The sequence below is a fragment of the Juglans regia genome, chromosome 11 (assembly GCF_001411555.2).
Source record: "Juglans regia cultivar Chandler chromosome 11, Walnut 2.0, whole genome shotgun sequence".
In the NCBI taxonomy this organism is placed as follows: Eukaryota; Viridiplantae; Streptophyta; class Magnoliopsida; order Fagales; family Juglandaceae; genus Juglans; species Juglans regia.
The window spans coordinates 10153335-10175119 of NC_049911.1; positions in this window are offsets into that span (position 1 = coordinate 10153335).

The following is a 21785-nucleotide window of genomic DNA, read 5'->3' on the forward strand; positions in this document are numbered from 1 at the left end:
GGGCATTCTAGTTCAGGAGTTTCATGGCTCCCAGCGGGGCTGAACGTCAACCACCGTTGATATCTTCTCTTTTTCCTCCCTTCAATCTTCATCCCCCCACCCATGTGAATGGTTCTTCTTTGCAGCTCTTTTCTCTTCTCCTTTTGTCTCGCCAAGTCCTTTTTTTTTTTTTTTTACCGTTACTTTCTGAATCAAAACAACATTCTGGGTCAAAGCTGGGTTGCTAAAAAGAGACAGAGGTTCCCACTTATGGGCTTCCTTTTCATTGGGCTTTTGCAAACTTTGTGTTACTAGACTCTTCACCACAGTCCCTGGGCTCTTCCCCACAGCTACAGCCCATTTATTTTTTAGCACCGATAGCTCATCTCTCTGCATCAATCCTTCACCTTTTTGCTTGAATTCCGTAACCAGCAGTTCTTCTATCCTTTTGTGCCCATGTTCCATGCGTTCCATTACCACCTCATCTGTCTGCATTCCATTGGTCCCCCCTCCTTTGCAAGAATATTCCCCACAGTTTTGGAACCCTCTATGTCATCATCTCCTTCCTCCTGTGTTGATTGTACAGGCGTATCTGTCGTACCACCATCTTCATCATCATTTGTAACAATCCCCAGAGTAGCCACCAGAGCTGCCTCCCTATTGGCAAAAGCTTTCTGTCGACGTTCCCCACCTCCAATTCCATAGCCATCTGCTTTAATCCATATGCCATAGGGGAACTCGTATTTCTCATCTCTGCGCTGTGCTAACCTCCCTAACTCACATTCCTTATGCCCATGGCCCAACCGATCGCAGCAATAACATAAATTTGGAAGACGCTTATATGAGAATCTAATCCATTATGTTGTTCCCAAACCAAAATTTATCATCTTCCCCCTAAGCAGGGGCTTTGTTATATCCACCTTCACTTTTACTCGCATAAATTCTCCCCATCCTCGCCTCAAAGTCCACTTCCACGACCTCCCTAATCCTACTTCCTATCAGCTCCCCAATATACTCATTCCTTGCTCCAAGAGGTAACCCAAGCAAGCAAACCCAAAACAGGGCCTCTGTAAGTTGTATCTAGTGGATAGGTTGAAGTCCTTCCACCTTTTTCAGCAGAACCAAGTGTTTGTCAAAATACCAAGGACCATCACGAACCACTCGCTCCTTATCTTTGATATCACCAAATTCAACGAGACTCAACGAGGCTGTTAAATCCCGAAATCTAACATTCTTCATCGGCCTCCAGATCCTCTTCATCGTCTGTTTAAAAGCTTCTCTATTGTAATGTCGCGTTCTTAATACTTGTGTAATCAAGCAAAACCATCCACCACTGAAAGCATCTTCTAGCCTATGAGTCTCCACTTGAATCTCCTCTTGTTCTTGATCCGTAAGAGCCAGTCGTTTATATAGTTCCTCCAGATTCTCCTCCATTGTGAGAATCGGAGTCTGATAGTATAGAAAATAAGGGTTCAGACCACCTGTACAGAGCCAAGAAAGAAAAAAACCTCTACTCGGGTCAGTGACCTAGAGAGGAAAGAAGTTTGTTGTGATCCTCTACATATCACATCCAGGATGATCCTTGTTGATGTCGTGTTTCGCAGCCCGAGCAATTCTGCAAGGCCCAAACTCCACGTCGCTTGCAACTAAGAGGGAAAAGAGGCTCCAGTGACTTCCGAGGTCACTCCGATGCCTAAGTTAGTAGGAAGTTCTATGAAGAAAGCTAAAATCACAAAAAATGCAGAATGAGAGTAAGGGTTATCTGATCGTGTGTCACCTGTGGATGGGTTCTCCCTTATTTATACTTGATCCGGGTTCCGCCATTGAGGGAGATTGTGGTGTGTCAGGCGTCAGACCTGCCACCACTCATTTTCCTGTCACCCTAGTGTGTTAGTCAGTGGCCTAGCGGGAGATCGTGTCTCGTCAGCCGTGCTAGGTCTGTCCTGCCGCCACCACCATGCCATGCCAGTGTGTCAAATTGTGGGTGAGCCATTGCTTGCCGGATCTCCTGACACAGGCATTGATGTGGTGTGCCTCGGGTCTGTCGACCGGGCACGTGTCGCCATCAGCATGCAACTGGGCGTCCTACCTAGTGCTTTGTGATAGGGTTTGGCAATTTACCGAGCCCCAGGACATTCTTCTTGACGCCTCTGGCAGATCCTCTATCCCCGGGTCTTCAACTTCCTCTCTTGGGCCTGGAGTTCCATATCTTGGCCTCTTTGTACTCGAACCTCTCTGGGGTGGGCCGTGTGCTCAATATTCAATTCCAGGGCCCAGGACCTCTAGCTTCCTTCTTTCTGCCCAGGTTCCATGGTTTGGCCTTCCTAGGCTTGGGCCCTTCCGGGATAAGGCCCTCACAATCCTACCATGAGAAAAAAAAAAGTTAACGATGCAATTTTATGAGATTTCTGAACTTGGATCACAATTAATAGAAAAAGTTCAATTACCTATCTCTTGCCTTAGACAAGGTCCACAAAGAGTTGCTTTTAATTGAAGATATTCAGGAAAAAAAAATAAATTTAGAAGGTGTGTCAAAAAATGATTCTGCAATGTTAAGAGGTTAAGATGTATCAAATTTTTCACAAACGATACAGGATTCTTCACAGGTGCCAACAAAAAGACGACCAAAATCTTTGCGGAATAAGAATCTAAAAGTGACTCAACCATCAAAGAAAAGACATTGTAGCATTTGCAAGAATGAGGGACATGCTAAGAATAACTGTCCTTCAGTGAGGTATACATATATACAAATTTCTAATCTACTGTTAAAATTTTTTTTGTTTGTTTTTTTATCTAAGAACTTATTTATTGTGTTTTGTTGTAGGGATCTTGGGCATACGATTGACAACGTATCTTAGAACTTGGATCAGAAATTGGATATTTAGTTTTACTTCAGCTGTACATTATATGTAGTATTTGTATTGATTTCATTTTTATGTTACAATGATATTTGTATTAATTGATTCTTTTTATGTTACAGTGAATGATCGTTGGAGTTAGATGGTGAAACTTTTGCATTATGGATGAGTTTTGTGGAGTTAGATGGTGAATCTTTTTTTTTTTTATCTTACAATGAAGAAGGATGTATATTGTGGAGTTTATGTAACTTATTGTGGAGTTAGGTGGAGTTAGGACTTGTTCAAGTGCTGGTTTTTTGCTGGTAGATAAAGTTCTAATGTGGATCAAGCCTTTTTTTTTTTTTTTTTTATCGGATCTATCTCAAGTGCTTAACTCATTAGTTATGATGGGGAAATCAATTTTATGTTTTTTATGTTGTGTTCTGAATGAGATTTTAATCATCAATATTGAATGGGATTTTAATCATCAATATTGAATGGCATTATTTGAGTACATTCATAAGAAAATTACATCAGGTAATAAAGACGAAGCCACAACCTGCATTAAGGTCTCTTTCACCTAGGAAAGATGTTTGCTCAAAAGTTTACACAAGATACAAAAAATACAAAAAAGTTAGGCTGTATAAAACTAGATTGTTGCCACCACAAACTTTACATAAAACTTACGAAAAGTGCACTAAACATTACAGAAAATGACTTAATGATTACAGTTTGTTCTTTCTTTACATGTTCATCATGTATCCTTTGGCACTTGCACATTACAGAAAAACGCTACATGCAGTCGTGGCACAAACGGGGCTAATGTGGCTTAAAAACCAGAACACACTGTATCAATAAAAACAACGAGAACACATAGTTTTGAATGGGCTGAGATTTGTCCTACCTGCTTCGATTTCTCCCTCGACCTCCAAATCCCTCTGTCTCTGTATTCGTATTCTCCCTCCTCTATGTGTTCCCGCTGACTCCTTCCCTCTCTTCCTTTTTCTCCCTCCCTCTCTGTGTTCTCCTTGAAGACGATCTCCCTTCCATTTCCCTCCCTCTCTTCGTTTCCTTTCCATTTCCTTCCCTTTCTGCGTTTCTCCCTTCATCCCAAAACCCTAACCTCAACCCTAACCAGAAAGCCCATTTCCCTTCATCCGAAAACCCTAACCCTAACCCAACAAATCCCTTTCCCTTCATCCCAAAACCCTAACCCTAACCGAGCCCCTTTCCCTTCATCCTGAAATCCTAATCCTAGAAGACGGTGAACAAGGAAGCGGCCAATCAGTCACCCCTGTTCTGTCCCAGAAGACGGTAAAAAATGGATTGTTTGGTGCCGTTGGTTGATTATTTTTTTAGAACTTTGCCTAATGATGTAGAGTAGACCTTTATTTGTGAAAAAAAAATGGATTGTTTGGTGCTGTTGGTTGATTATTTTGTTACAACTTTGCCTAATGATGTAGAGTAGACCTGTATTTGTGAAAAAAAATGGATTGTTTGGTGCCGTTGGTTGGTTGATTATTTTGTTACAAGTTTACCTGATGATGTAGAGTAAACCTGTATTTGTGAAAAAAAATGGATTGTTTGGTGTCGTTGGTTGGTTGATTATTTTGTTACAAGTTTGCCTGATGATGTAGAGTAAACCTGTATTTGTGAAAAAAAAAATGGATTGGTTGGTTGATTATTTTGTTACAAGTTTGCCGTATGTAGAGCTGTATTCGTGGGAAAAAAATGGCAGTTGTATATGTCACATGCTAGGGTTATTTCTCTTCAAGAATTGAGTTTGGATTGTAACATTGACAACCATAACCCAACCCATTTAACTAAACAGGCCAAACCCTTAACATAAACCTATTAATTTTGTACCAATGGGTTCGTGTCAAATTCACAAGTCGTGTCAAAAATTGCAAGCTCTAGAAGTGAAGCAAGCATTACATTATTGCACTCACTTCTTGGATGTGCCTTATATGATATGTTACAAGTTTGTCTTAACGTATATAGTTTTTTCTTTCCTTTCCATTTATTCATTATAAGACTGATGATGAAATCAATTTGATTTGTCACAACAGCCAAAAAGTATTTTGTTTCTATTTTAATTTTTGGTTCTTCTAAGTTTTTGTGAGAGCCAATCAGTATTAAAATGATTACAGATGAATCTATGTCAGTATGTTTATGATTACAGATGTATTATGCATTATTTTTTACAAAGTTGCTATTGTTTTACTTTTCAACTCTTTTGCTTTGGAGTTTTACTTTTCAATTTTGTAACAAGTGCAGCTGACTTGTATTATGCATTATTTTATTTGGTGTACCCCTCTCAGTTTTGCCTGCCACAATGCTTAAAACAAGTGTACCCCTCTCAGTTTTGCTACTCTCAAATGAATAGTTTTATGCTTTTGATATGTGTGCCTTTCTACTGTGATTCTAGTTCATGTTAGAATGTCGTCATCATCATTGTCTACTTCATCCTTTGGCAAACGTACTTTGGGTCAACCATTGTGCTTTTGTGGGGTTGAAGCTACATTGAGATATTAAATTACGAAAAGAAATCCTGGACGCCCCTTATTTGGGTGTCCAAAGTACAACACAGTGAGTAAATACATAACTTGTAATGTAACATGTTTAATAGTTTGATTGGTGCCATTCATCTAACATTTTTTATGTGTGTGCAAAATATGAGGGATTACCAAATTGCAAGTATTTCAATTGGGCTATTACATGTAATCAATACATAGAGCCGGATGTAGAAGAAAGACAAAATCAATTGTTTAGAAAGGAGAAAGAGCTCGAGAAGAGACTCAGCAATGTCGAAAAGATGGAGATTGAGCTTCGTAAGAGAGCGAAGCAGATCAAGAAGAGAGAGTTGGTGTTTCTTGAGAGAGAAGCTGTCCTAAGGCATTCACACGTGCTATCTCGGGTTTATTGGGGTTTTGTAGTTCTCCTTTGTTGTTACTTAGTGAAATGGTAGTGATTTATGTTACATCTTAGTCTGAATTTGTAGTTGTAAATGTTATAAGTTATTTAGTTATTAGATTTGTATAATTAAGTGTTATAAGTTATGTACAGAACTGATTTGTAGTTTAGTCTGAATGGGTAGTGGTTTATGTAAACAAAATAGACAGCATATGACTATAATTAAAATGTATGTAGAACTAACTTTCATGAGAACTGATCAAAGTTTTGTAGTTTATCTTTAATTGTTGCACAGATTATTTGTTTGACTTGACTACCAATTTAGATTCATGTAACTTATAGGAACCAGGAAAAGTAGACTCGAACTATTGGGTCTATTCTGTTTCAGAATGTTTTCCGTGGCCGTTTATTGTGTTCACAGAAGAATAAGTTGTAATCTGTTAAGATGAGCGGCTGAATGTGAACAAAGTTGAGGAAAGAACCCATAATGCACTAGAATTCTGTTGAAAGCATTGTGATATTGAGTCTATTGTACTTTTGTTTATTTATCTTGAAGAGGATTAGGCTATATAATGCGTGCGTGTAGGAGATAGTTCTTATGGGCATTAATTTGAACTTAAAATAAAGTTCCACGACTGGTCCGAAAGCATTATATATGTCAATTAGCATTCCATGAAGTTGAAGAAGTACGTTTTTCTTTAGTTTATTTATTTATCTCTCAAGACAACAGCCTAAAGCAAGCAATATGTCAAAGTATACATAACCAAAGATATGTATGCAGAGCAATATGACAATATATAGCAGTTCAACAACTTAAAATATTACGACTGTAGGAATATAAAAACAAGGCAATGTCATACGAGGAAGAGTGAAACACAAAACACAACACAGGAAAAACAGCACCCTCCGAACTCCTATCCCGTTTGCATCTACATGATCCCCACTTGATTTATGTGAAAAAAAAAATGGAGAATATAGAACTTCAAATCTTATCAAAACTTTCCATTTTTGGAACTTCAACCTTGCTGCATCAGAATTTAGAGTACCAGAGTATAATACAAAATCTGGATGTTTGTTCAGTTGACTGCTCAATACAAAATTAATTGGAAATACTTCTTCTTATAAATACCTATCACCACCAACATTTCTTTTTCCCGCAAAAATAATTACAAAAACTATAACCACCAAACTTTCTTCTTACAAAAATAATTACAAAACCTTAAAACTTGCCAAGCTTACTTCCCACAAATATTAATTAAAAAAACGATAACCACTAAACTTTCTTCTTACAAAAATAATTACAATGCATAATCACTTGCGAAGCTCGCAAAAATGGGGGTCTTCATCTTTTTGCACCGGTTGTGATCCTTCACAACCCAAGGAGGTCCGCTTGTGCGCCATGCACTCCAAAAAAATCTGCTTGGATTAATATGCAACTATTAATCCATGTAAATATTAGAATTAAATTGTGCAAAATTTAGAAATATTACACTTTCTTAGCTACAAATCAATGTTTCTCAATGCCAGGTTCCACTACTGTCAAAAGCTTCACTGTCTAGAACAGGATTTGTGATATCTACTTCTGATGGCCCAAATAAATTCATGCACGTGCCCATGGCTGGTGTATCTCCGTCTGGTGTATTTCTTTCATCTCGCTAAGACATCATATAATAAAGTAACAAGTAAAAATGCTTTCAATGTTAAAACAACTCCCAATGTTAAAACATTATAAATCTAACACACATGAACATGTTTATTTTTACGTCTCAGAATGTTAAAACATGCACCTGTTTGAGTTTCCCTCTGACTTGTGCTTTCTTCTTTTTGGCTTTAACCTTCCGCAACTCTGTCTCCATCCTGGATGATCTCCTCAAAGATGGGGGTCTTCTTTTCCCTTTGACAACAAGTGGACTCTTGACTTGTTGTGAACTACCAACCTTTGTTGTGTCCATTGTCATAAAACCATCATTTGAACCTGTTATGGATAAAGAACTGTTAAATAGGCCATCATGTAATTATAGAAATTAAGTAGCTATTAAAGAAGTAAACCATTTGAATAGACTTTAAAATTCGTCCAGTATGAACCTGTTTGGGTCAAAGATAAGTTGCGTGTCTGCTCGCGATAACATTCAGTCATCTCATGTATCCTCTTCTTTGCATCTTCAAAATGCTCATTAGAATCCGCCGCATAAGTTATCATCCCATAACACATATTCAACATAATTGAATATCTATTACCATTTGGCCTCTGATCCCCTACGTCATAACTACTGACGATTAATGTGTATCTTCTCTTGATGTCTTTTCTCCATTGGTCTAGAATGTACCGCTCTGGCAATGATTTTATACCATTAGATTTAAAGATGATCAAAATATGCCTACACAATATCCCCCTCATCTGAAATAACCCACATAAACACTTAGCACTGCAGTTTTCCTCATTAAAGTCCACTGAATATGTAACCAGTTTAAACTCCTCAATACGAACTTCATATTTTACCAAATAACTCTTCATCACACCATCTGATGTAAGTAGAGATGGATCCAAATCGAGCACACCTATTACTTGCTTCTGAACTTCCCTAAATTTAGCGTTAGTGTACAACTTTTGGAATTTCTTTTTAATTGGAGATCTAGATACGCAGGGAATGGTTTGGCTAAATGACTGGAATTCCGCATGATTTTCATTCTCAATTTTCTCCTCAGTGTACTGTCAAACTGGTCGAAAAACTCCTTCAAGTTTGCTTTGAATGTACATAACCGTAAAAAAAAACATTCATACTCTCGTTGTGCTGAGTTGTACTCATTCCAGCCCAAAAATTTTCAACCACACATTCTCATGTAAGTTGTATGTGTTAATAAACCCGGCCCAACATTTCTCAAACTCCTCAATTGTTTGTGTGTCATACACACATTTCATCAGTTGAGTTTTTAGCCCACTTCTATTGGCAGCATATGACCCAAGCCTCTCAGGAACTTTCTTTAGTATATGCCATAGGCATAATCTATGTCTAGTTTCAGGCAAGACAATAGCAATTGCAATTTTTGCATTTTTCATTGCTCTGTCTTGATCAGTAATAATAGTCTTTGGAGCTATACCGTCTATACACTGCAACCAGGTCTGGAATAGTCATGTAAAGGTCTCCGTGTCCTCACTGGAAATCAACCCAGCTCCCAAAAGAATCGATTGCCCATGGTGGTTTACACCAACAAATGGTGCAAATGGCATCCCATACTTATTCGTCAGGTATATGGTGTCGAATATGACCACATCACCAAAATACTGGTAGGCTGCCCGACTACGTGGATTTTCCCAAAAAATATTTTTTAACCTCCCGTCATCGTCTAAATCCATCAGTGCCAAAAACCCGTTATTCTTGTACTGCATCCTCATAAAATAATCTTGAAGTGCTCCAGCACTACCTGCACCAAGTCGTAGATGTCGCGCTTTGTCGATATAATTGCGACAGTCTTTTTCCAAAAATGGGAGGTTCTCGAAGCCACCTGCGCCAACGACAAGAGATCTGTAACTTTTATTCAGTCAGCTGTCAGCTAGGTCGTTTATGTCTAGGACTCTTTTAATGATCTTACTCACTTCTCTATTACATCGAAAGAAGTGGGATTTCTGTGAGCTGAGGCCGTGATTATGTGTATTATGGATTGTTGTCAACCGCATATTTTCCTCAACTCTTAAGACATTAATATGTGCCTTACAGTCCGTCTTTCCCGTCGGACGTGGGTTGGCGACATTGGAACTCCTATTCTGAGCCTTCCTTTCCCGTGCACAACCAAGGGTGATTTATCTGACACTTTGATCCTCTGACCTCATACTCCTTTGTGTCATCACCCCAAACCCGTATTTTTTAGCATAATGCTTATAATAGCTCAATAAATCTTCAAACGAATTGAACTCCATCCCCGACTTTGGCTCCTCAATGTTATCATCACCATCCGACGATGGCACTACATGTGATGTATCGGTAGTGCCATCGTTAGTTTTCCGTTCATCTAGTCTATCCAACTGAATTTCTTCATCAACTCTATCCAATTGAATTTCATCATCAACTCTAGTAGAAGTACATGGTGCTTCAGTTTCCAGACAATCGGGTCTATGTTCTTGTCCAACTCTTGCACTCGTTGCGGAGCTTGTAGAGATAAATGGCCTCGGAGGTCCCATCCCATATTGAAATGGGTAACCAACGTGCTGCTTAAAACAAAAAAAATGAAAACATTTAAACTGTTTCAAAAATAATTAACTAATAACTAAGAGAGAAGAACGAAGATGAAAAACCACCTGAATGCTGCTTGGATTTTTGTTGCCATCTCGATATGGCAGGAAAGCTGGTGACCATGCAGGCACCGATCCAAAGTAACCATGCATGTAATTCGAATAGTTTAGTAGACCAGTTTGAGAGATTTCCAAACATCAAAATAATAATAATAATAACAATAATAATAATTAGGATGCTAAACATTGAGTTGCAATAAGTTTTTTAATTATGAAATAACATACTGAGTTTTGAGGATTTGAGCTAGATGGTGTTAGCGGAGATGAGTGTTCTTTCCCTTTTCCCATGCCCTGTACAAGTTGTTCAATATCCAAGGTCAGTCTACATGATAAGTTTTCAGGAAAATTAATTCAATCGACCAATATTGTACATACTTCTTCCAAGAAAAAAAAAAACTTATCAAAATTTGATGCTAAATCAGATTTACACATGCACATGTACCAAACCCATCAATAGCGATGACTAAATCAAATATCTAGCATATATTTAACAACAACTAAACCACAATAATTAAACCACAATACTTAACCAGAAAATTATTATTTTTAGCCAAGAAAGTTCTAGCAATGTATTTTCAGCCAAGAAATATTTCTACATATCTAACTCTATGCAATGCAAAAATCTTGTTAACAATAACTAAATCACAACATGCTGTGGAAGAAAAAAAAAAAAAAAAACTAAATCACGAATGTTTAACCAGAAAATGAGTACTTTTAGCCAAGAAATTTCTAGCAATGTATTTTCAGCCAAGAAATTTCTACATCTCTAACACAAAAATCTTGTTAACAATAACTAAATCACAACATGCTGTGGAAGGGAAAAAAAACTAAATCACAATTGTTTATCAGTGAGCAAAGTTGCAGATTGAAGCACAAATAAGCATACGTATTGGTGGCGACGGGATGACCCACGAGAAGCTGATCCACATCGCTGATCTGAAATGTTGGCCCACGAAGCTGACCCGAGGTGCTGGCCCACTAAGCCGACCCAAACCAAGCCCACCAAGTTGACCCAAAGACGCTCGGGCTTGACCCACACCAACACCTTGCGCTGACCCACCCAACGAAGATGCCCACCCCAATCTTCTGGGTTCCATGCGATGAAGAAGCCCGTGGAAGTTGGTTGGACAGATGAGGCTCTCGCGCACCTTCAGTTGGGATTTTGGTCTCGTCTTGCACGCAGAGTTGAAGCAGCTCAAGCGAGAATGGTTTTTTATTTCAATCTGCCACTTTTCTCCGTATTCGTTGTTTCGTTTCTGTTTTTTTTTTTAATATCAGTTGACGTGGCATGATGCCACATCAGCCGACTGTGTATAGAACTATTGTGCACAGCTTGGACAAAATTTAGAGTTCATTTCTACTTTGGCACTTGCACAGCTTGGAGATGTACTCTTCCTTTATGCATGCCGGCTGCCTGGTCCCTTCACAAAAGACTTTTCTAAAATCAGTTTGCAGACGATTATGTTATTATTTTATTGCATATAAATGAGAGCTGAAATGGGTGACCTTCGACTTTCATAACATCATAATGTAAAGAAGCTGCAAACACAAGTTTCAGGTCAACAATTGCAAATAAAATTTTTGAAAGACAACATTGAATATCGAGACAACATAGAAGTAATATCATGCATTCTTAAGCATTTTCCATGAACTTTCATCCTAAAATGCCTTTCTGTTAGCTCAAGTTTCCAGTTTCAAGCTGCAGTTTGTCAAAAGTCGGTAAATGGGGTTGTAAGGAAGACTTGATTAGTGATTGGTTTCATTTATTTGAGGAAATTAAAAGATAAGCAGAGAACTTTTGTGATCAGTCATCTCCAAATTTTTTAAGAACTACTCTTTCTGTGCATTATTAATTTGAATTATTAATTCTCTTTGCTAGAAAATTAACAATGGCCAATGAAGGGAATTAGGCAAAGAGAGGAAGCTCTCAAAACATACAATCTGGGCAGGGATAAAGGGAGCTTTGAGGGAATTTATGGTAACACGTAACAGTCTTTGAGGAAATTTGTCAAACACCTTCCCTGCATAGCATGTTATTTCTTTACCGAATACTTACATTACAGTTCATTGGTTCCCTTATCACAAACGATATGAAATCCACCCAAATTCACAACAAACAACTATCTCAGATCCTATCTCAGTCCACCCATTTAAAGCAATAATCCACACCAAGTTTATTGGAAAAACGTATCACACCTATCTCAGATCCTATCTTAGTCCAAGCCGATGCTAGATAAACATTATATGTGTCCTCGACCCAGCGGCTAGAATTCGAACAAGAGCATGAACCCTAGAATAGAGAAGCAAAGAGGAAAGTAGCGAAGAGATTTTGGGCATCGAACTCGAAGTGTGAAGTGAAGTGGCTTGAAGTGTGAAGTGTTTAAGTGAAGAACTCAGAATGACGACGTTAATGAAAAAGGGGGAAACGGTGCATCGCAGGTCCTGAAGGTAGAGTCAGTGTGCATGCGTTTTGGTGTTGAGTCGAGACCGGGTGCGTGCGTTTTGTGTGAGATCTGGGCAGTGTGCGTGTGTTTTAATTTGGGCATGGTGTGTGTGCATTTTACGTTATGTGTTAGGCGTTTAATAACTGTTAAAAGCACCATTTGAGTTTAAAGACTTCAAACGGTGCGTTGGGGAATTACTCGGACTGAGAACCTGTGTGCAACGCAGCGTTTAAGTTTAAGCTAAATGATGCGTTTGAGACAACACTAGGTATTGAGTCTGTGAGTTACTTCAAGTGTTGAGACTGTCATTTTAATTGGAAGTCAATCATGGTTAATTTATCAATTGTAAGAGTTAGTTACAGGTGAGAGAGATGTAAGAATAAGAGGGTAAGTCAGAGAAAATGAGAGTATCATTGAGAATATTATTGTAAGAGAATTCCCGTAAGGAGGTTTAGGAGCCATCGAAGTACTCCAATGACAATACAATTTCTTCTAGGCTTTTTATCAAACACCTTCCGTGCACTCTGTTCTTCTTCTTGCAACAACCATCTTCCTACATTCCTTCATATTCCTCTATTACAACAGCATTCACAAGCAGGTTCTTAACAAGTGGTACCAGCAGCCAACCGATCCTACCAAGATTTCATACAACCAGCCACCAAAATCAGACCCAAACAACCACAAAATCCCATCCAAATAGCCACCAACATAAGACCCAAACACCCACAAAATTTCATACAAATAGCCACCAAATCAGACCCAAACAACCACAAAATCCCATCCAAACAGCCACCAAAATAATACCCAAACACCCACAAAAAAAATTCATCCAAACAACCACCAAAATAAGACTGGAATTTCCTCATTTTCAAGGATCTAACCCAACTGCTTGGCTTTTTAAAGCCAACCACTACTTTGATTTCTACCAAACCCCACTACCTCATCGTTTGTTGATGGCTTCTTACCACATGGAGGGCGAGGCCTTTGTATGGTTCCAAGAAGCTGAAACTGGCCGATTATTCCAAGATTGGGAGATGTTTTCCAGGGCATTACTCCTTCGTTTTGGTCCTATGGCGTATGACGATCCAATGGAGGCATTGACAAGGTTGAAACAGTTCGGTACTGTGGCTGCTTACATGAGCTAGTTTGAGGCATTGGCCAATCGCGTGAGAGGTCTCTTCGACTCTCACAAATTGAGTTGCTTTCTTAGCAGCTTGAAAGATGAGGTTCACATCCCAATCCGTATGTTAAATCCTGTACATTTAAATGCAGCATATGGGTTAGTAAAAATGCAAGAGGAGTATCATTGCAGTACAAAAAAATTCACTAAGTCTACGGGAGAAAGATCAAATGCCATGGGAGGGGGTAATTCCTTCCAAAGCCCTTACTCGGGTGAGACTTATCACAAATGGAAAAATCCAACGAGGGGTACTAAACCTGTTTATTCAACGCAAATAGATGAAAAACATCACAAAGGCTTATGCTACCATTGCGATGAGAAGTGGAACCCGTTGCATAAATGTAAAAGTCAAAAAATCTATTTATTACAAAGAAGTGAGGATGAGAGTGATGAGGAGAAGGCACTGCCAAGTGATGAGAATGATGAAAAAACCCAACTGGAAACACTGTCCAGTAGCAAAGAGCAACCTGAAATATCCTTGGCTGCTAGTGCTGGAACGCCCACATAAAAAACTATGCGTGTAGTTGGAAGTATTTTTGGCGAACAAGTGGTTATATTGTTGGACTCCGGCAATTCACACAACTTTATCGACATGGTTGTGGTCTCAAGATTAAAGCTGCCAATGGATTACTTAGTTAATTTAAGGGTGCGCGTAGCCAATGGGCAAGGCCTGAGTAGTGAAGGAATCTGTAGAACAACCCCTTTAAAGGTCCAAGGTAACTTGCTAAACCCACCTCTTCATTTATTGGACCTTGCTGGTTGTGACATTGTGTTGGGCATCCAATGGTTGGAAACATTGGGCCCTATCACTTGGGATTTTTCGAAATCCCTTATGAATTTTGTGTTGGATGGCAAAACTTTAGAATTCAAGGGGTTAAAGTTAAACTCATCGGTAGTAGAGGATGGTGAGAAGTTGCTTAAAGCGACTATGACTACCGAGAAAGGCATTTTACTACAAATCATGTGTGAGGAGGTAGCAAAAAAAAGTGTGGAAGTGTGGACGGGCAAATTTCTGATTTGTTAGAGGAGTTTGAGGGGGTGTTTAGTGAACCCCAAGGGCTGCCACCACCCAATAGGCATGAGCACCATATAGTCCTTAAGGAGGGCACTAAACCAATTTCCAATAGACCTTACCGATACCCATATTACCAGAAAACTGAGATTGAGAAGATTGTAACTGAATTGTTGATGTTGGGGGTGGTTAGGCCTAGTTCTAGTCCATTTTTGTCCCCTATTTTGTTGGTTCTTAAGGCCGATGGTAGTTGGCGGCTTTGCGTGAACTATAAGGCCCTTGATAAGGAAACAGTAAGGACAAAGTTTCATATTTCAGTTATAGACGAGCTGCTCGATGAGCTCTTTGGGTCGGTGATCTTTTCTAAACTCGATTTATGTTTGGGCTATCATCAAGTGAGAGTAGTGCATAGTGACATCCCGAAAACAACATTCCGTACTCATGAGGGACATTACGAATTTTTGGTGATGCCTTTTGGCCTTACTAACACCCCCGCCACATTCCAAGGGCTCATGAATAATGTTTTTAAACCTTTTTTTAGGAAATTTGTGCTTGTATTCGTTGATGACATCCTAGTATATCGCAAGTCAATGGAGGAGCATATGGGTCACCTAAGAAAGGTTTTAAACACGCTGAAATACCACTGCCTGTTTGCGAAAAAATCTGAGTGTCGGTTTGCGGTTAATGAAGTTGACTATTTGGGCCACATTATTAATGATAAAGGAGTGATGGATGATTCTTCTAAGAATATTTCTATGGTAGAGTGGCTCGAGCCTAAGAATAAGAATGCCTTACGAGGATTCTTAGGGCTCACGGGATATTACCGAAAATTCATCCAGAATTATGATCTCATCGCTGTTCCACTTACCTCATTACTCAAGAAAGACAATTTTTCTTGGAACCCGGAGGCCAGCAAGGTTTTTGCAGCCTTAAAGCAAGCCATGTCCCACCCACCGGTCCATAAACTTTCTGATTTTAGCAAGCCATTTGTAATTGAGTGTGATGCAAGCAGAAAGGGGACAGGGGCAGTGTTAATGCAGTTGGGGCAGCCCATTTATTTCCTGAGTCAAGCCCTTAAGGGAAAGGCCTTGCTAGTTTCGACGTACGAGAATGAATTATTAGCTCTTGTGACAGTGGTGGAGGCCCTACCTCTTTGGGCAGCCTTTTATCATAAAAACTGACCAGCAAGCCCTTAAGTTCTTGCTTGAACAATGCGTGGGGACTGAGATGCAATAGAAATGGATTACAAAACTAATGGGTTATGACTTTTCTATTGAATACAAAAAAGGTAAGGAAAACAAGGTGGCAGATGCCCTTTTAAGAATGGAAAGGGAAGACCAAGAGGCTGTTTGGCTATGATTTCATTTCCTGCGCCTCTTTAGATTGAGGAGTTAAAGAAAAGCTACATAGATTCTATGGAGTTAGTCGAGTTACTTAAAAACCTGCACCAAAATCATAACATTCCTAAAGGGTTTTCCTTACAACAAGGGTTGATTGTTAAGAAAGGAAGGTTGGTTTTGAACCCGGATTCAAATTTTAAGCTAAAAGTTCTGCAGTACATTCATAACAACCCCCAGGCAAGTCACTCTGGGTATTTAAAAACATATCACAGGGCCAAACATGATTTTTATTGGAAAGGGATGAAGAGGGACATCAAACAGCTAGTGAGAGAATGTGAGACTTGTCAAGCTGTTAAATATGAAACAACTTATCCAGCAGGGTTGTTGCAACCCCCATTCCCAATCAACCCTGGACCGACATATCCCCTGATTTTATTGATGGTTTGCCTAATTCTAAGGGATTCAAGGTTATTTTTGTTGTGGTGGACCGTTTTTCGAAGTATGACAATTTTATAGCTTTGTCCCACCCCTACACGGCTCAAGTAGTCGCGGATGTGTTTATGAAAAATATCTTTAAGCTGCATGGGTTTCCTAGGTCCGTGGTGTCGGATAGGGACCCTATTTTTTTGAGTTCTTTTTGGCAGGCTTTATTTCACTTCCAAGGTTCCTCTCTTGACTATAGCTCGGCCTACCATCTGGCCTACCATCCTCAAATCGATGGCCAGACAAAAGCGCTTAACAAGGGTTTGGAATGCTACCTAAGATGCTATGCAGGGGTAAAGCCCAAGTCCTGGTCAGTTTGGCTACTTATGGCGGAGTGGTGGTATAACACCACTTATCACACATCAACAAAAATGACCACTTTCGAAGCTGTGTACAGGCATCCTCCCCCTACCTTGCTATCATATGTTTCGGAGACAAGCACTAATAGCACAGCAGACCAAGTTTTAAGGGATAGGGATCAGGTGATATAGTTACTTAAGAACAATTTGAGTGAAGCAAGTAATCAAATGAAGCACTTTGCTGATAAAAAAATGACTGAGAGGCAGTTTGATGTAGGGGATTGGGTCTATTTGAAGTTACAACCATACATACAAAAACCCCTAGCTATCTGACACAATCTGAAATTAACTCCTCGATTTTATGGGCCTTTTCAAATTGAAGCTAAAATAGGTGCAGTGGCTTACAGACTAAAGCTCCCGAGTCTTCCAAAGTTCACCCGACATTTAATGTCTCATGCTTAAAGAAGAAAATCAGCTCCCAAGTTTTAGTTTTTCCATCACTACCACCTACAGATCACACAGGGGAGTTAAGACCCGAACCAAAAAAAATCATTGAAAGACGTATAAAGAAACAAGGGGAAAGAGCAGTTACCGAGGTCCTCGTGAAGTGGTTGGGTTTGTCTACTAAAGAAAATACTTGGGAGTTACTAAGGCGTCTGCAAAGCCTGTACCCACACCTTGTGGGCAAGGTGTTGTTATGAGAGGGAGTTTGTCACGGACCTGGCGGCTGGAATTCGTACAAGAGCATGAACCCTAGAACAGAGAAACGAAGAGGAGAATAGTGAAGAGATTCTGGGCATCGAACTCGAAGTGTGAAGGGCTTAAGTGAAGAACTCAGAATGAGAACATTAAGGAAAAAAGGGGAAACAGTGCGTCGCAGGTCCTGAAGGTAGAGTCAGTGTGCGTGCATTTTGGTGTTGAGTTGAGACTAGGTGCATGTGTTTTGTGTGAGATCTGGGCAGTGTGCGTGCATTTTAATTTGGGCATGGTGTGCGTGCGTTCTACGTTATGTGTTAGGCGTTTAATAACTGTTAAATGCACTGTTTGAGTTTAAAGACTTCAAACAGTGCATTGGGGAATTACTGGGATTGAGAACCTGTGTGCAACACAGCGTTTTAAGTTTAAGCTAAACGATGTGTTTGAGACATATCTGGGTATTGAGTCTGTTAGCTACTTCAATTGTTGAGTCTGTTATTTTAATTGGAAGTCAGTCATGGTTAGTTTATCAATTGTAAGAGTTAGTTACAGGTGAGAGAAATGTAAGAATAAGAGGGGAAGTCAGAGAAAATGAGAGTATCATTGACAATATTATTGTAAGAGAATTCTTGTAAGGAGGTTTGGGAGCCCTCGAAGTACTCCCATGACAACACAATTTCTTCTAGCCTTTTTATCAAACACCTTTCGTGCACTCTGTTCTTCTTCTTGCAGCAACCATCTTCCTACATTCCTTCATCTTCCTCTATTACAACAACATTCACAAGCAGGTTCTTAACAATATGAAATAAAATAAAATAAAAAAAAATCCAACGCAATACTTACCACTCTTGGGCTGGATGGCGTCGATGGGTATTTGATGAGAAAGAGAGAGAGACGAGCTCTTCGGTGTGATTGGGAGAGACAGAAGAGAAAGAGGGAGAGTTGACCTCTGTGCAATACGTTTTCTAAGAGAGAGAGACGAGCTTCAGTGCCCACTCTTGGGCTTTGTTGCGTCGATGGGTACTTGATGAGAGAGAGAGAGAGAGAGAGAGAGAGAGAGAGAGAGAGAGAGAGAGAGAGGAGCTCTTTGTGAGAGACAGACGAGCATGAGGGAGAGAACAACTTCTGTGCGATGTGTTTTCGAAGAGGGAGAGACGAGGTTCAGTGTGGTGCACGACCATTCCTTCAGTAATGGGTGGGCTACGTGGCTTTATTATATTGGAGGTTGTTCTCTAGCCTACTTCAGATGTACCGACTAGAAGGTTTTCTCTTTGAAGATAATCTTAACCGCATGAGATTCAAGCCCACGTTCAAGACTTCAAGTCTTCCATTCCATCTTCATCAGCCTCATGAGCAAAGTGAGTAACTCTTCCTTCCTCTTCGAGTGTCGTTGCCGCTTCAATCATTCTAGCTGCAACACCGGTGAGACTCTCTCTCTCTCTCTCTCTCCTTCCTTCCTTGTCTACCTTTCTTCTGAATGTTTTTTTTCTTTTGAGACAAATCGAAGACAAAATTATCTTTAGGTCGATATTCATTGGGTTTTGTTTTAGTAATGAAAAAACCAGTAGATTACAATAAATTTGCTAGTTCTATTTCTCCACTGAGGAACTTTGGAACGTTAATTTTTTCAGCCCACAGTGCACCACCCAACATTTGTTGCTCCAAAGCACAGCCCAACACTGCTTGTTCCTCCATATTCTTTCCAATGTAAATTTGCTTTTAGTCTATCAAAAGTTTTTGGACGGAGCTGTGATTGCCAGTTTCAAAAATCTTCCCCAAATTTCTTTCCAATGTTAGCGTAACAAATTCTGGGTAGAGCCATGATTTTGTATTTATAGAATACAGTGTGATTTTGTAAGATAAACATTGAGTGTAGACTACAGTGTGGTGGATAAGGTAGTCAGCGATGCAAAATCACTAGTGGTAGAGCTGGCTAGGCAGTAACAATGGCCTAATAAAAGATAGGTTTTTGTATTAGCAGGAAGGGTTGTTGTTAGAAATGGGAAGAAATCCTGTGCAGCAATGTCTATTTGAAAAGAAAATGTAAGCTGGCATGTCATCATCTCATTAGTTGGTGTAAACATGATGTTTGCACCACGTCCGGTTAGAAGAGTTGTTGTAAACGATCTACTCCAAGATATTATAGGCAGTCTCCCAGTGCAAGTGCAGGACAAACGTGTCTGATGTGGAAAAATTAAAAACACGTTGTTTCTTTGTTTGACCCTCATTTTCCTAGATGTTTGACTCTCCCTCCTTCATTTCCCTCCCTCTTTGTGTTTCTCTACCTCGAAGACGAAGACGTTTCCCGCCGAGTTCTCACCTCCCTCGAAGACCTTCCCGAGTTCTCTGTGTTGGTTCAAAGAAGAGGGTTGTTACGCTTCGCCAATCTCTACTCAAGCAAACATTGCATCTTGCTCTTGAGGAGATCAAGCTCAAGTTCATCAACACCTCCTCAAAGTTTGGGCATGGCCGATTCCAGACAACTCGAGAAAAATAAATTTTATGGACGGATCAAGGCATAATTATGCAAGCATGTAAGATGTTTTTGGCCATCAAGTTAAAGTCCTTTTTATGCAATGCAATTTTTTCTTCAGGACAATTGCGTCGTCGAAATTTATGTGGTTTGACATGTTTGAGGATTTTGGACGGTATTTTGTCAAGTTTTATTCTGACAAGGTTATCTTTTTCATCTTAAATAATTAGTATTGCTTCAGAATTTTGGCCTGCACTTAAAATCTGCTATTTCATGAGTTGGGCACTGTCATGGTTTTGGTTTTCTGCTCCCCATTTTCTTCTTTTTTTGTATTCCATTATTTTGGAATCAGAATCTCTGAGGCTTTCTACTCCGAAGTGGAAATTGTGAGGAGTTTACTATTTATATATCTTAGTTAAAGGTCGAATGTCTGTATATTTGTCTATTATTATCTTGAATAAAATCTTGTTTATGTATAATAAATATCTTAGCTCAAGGGTATGTAAAGGGCCCCAGAAATATTTTGGGTTTAGAAAAGATGATAGCAACCTTCTTTTTTTAGATGAGGCATGAGGCCAACCAAAACTAGTTGAATCTGACAAGAAGAAATAGTTGAAGAAATGTAGACCCATAGACTTAGACGAACAAGATGACTCAGAAGCAATGTGGGTAGCAATTCCCCAAATCAAATGACTAGGAAGACGAAGAACTAACACAAACACGCAACTGAAAACCTAAACGAGTGGGAAGACGAAGATCCAGACGAATACAAGCTCTATTTCAGTGTCCTTTCTTCATTCTTATTTTGGTTTCGGATATGCATTTTGTTTTTTTTTTAAATAAAAAAATCTGACATGGCATCAACGACTCCTCATTGACTGTACATAACGACTATACGTAAAAGAATTGTTTCAATATAAATTGGATCCAAACCAAATATAGACCCTTTACTCGGTGCGGAGAAAAGACCCAGGGAAATTCCTTGGTTATGACTCTAAAAAGACACCAATATTTGGGAATATAAGTATTCTTGTATATGCTCAGATATTCCAAAATATTTCATTTCTAAACATTATTTAAATATAAAAATTTTCAATTTCAAATTTCAAATTTTTTAATTTAATCATTATCTAATCATTAAAATTTTTCCAAACTCTCAAACAAAACATAAAAACAATACAATTTTTTCAAATTTTTAATATTTTTATTCAACTTTTTCTCCCATAAAGCAACTAGGTGACTGCCCTCTTCCACTCGACCTTTCTTTGCTGTATGAATAAGGTCTTAATATGTATGGGCATTCTAGACGGGTCATAATAAATTGCTAGTCGAAGGTTTAGATCACCAATCTTAATTCATCACCATCATGCCCGCTTCTAATATACAAATGAGAAATATCGAAATCATTTTTTTGGGTGATCCATCATCTAAGGAAGTTGCACCCGTTATTTTTTAAAATTCAATAAAACGTCTTAATTCAAACAGTTTTACTATTATTCATAAATAATTTTACTACTATTTACAAATATTCTAAGATATTCAAAGTGTCCAAATGAGTCCTAAAAAGACACTAATTGTCTTTAAACTAGGTGTACATCCTAAATCGAGAGAAGTTTGTCTGTTAGAACTGAATTCGTTAGATATAATACATCATACATTATCCCTTATATCCTATTACGTAAAACGTTTCACGTTTAAAGAATATATTTTCAATATAAATTGGCTCCAGACCAAATACTATTACATACACCTAATTTGAATCTTCCTCATGTTCCATCAATGTTCATACAAATGAGACATTCATTTTAGCTTTTCTCACGAAACAAAGGATGAATACAAGG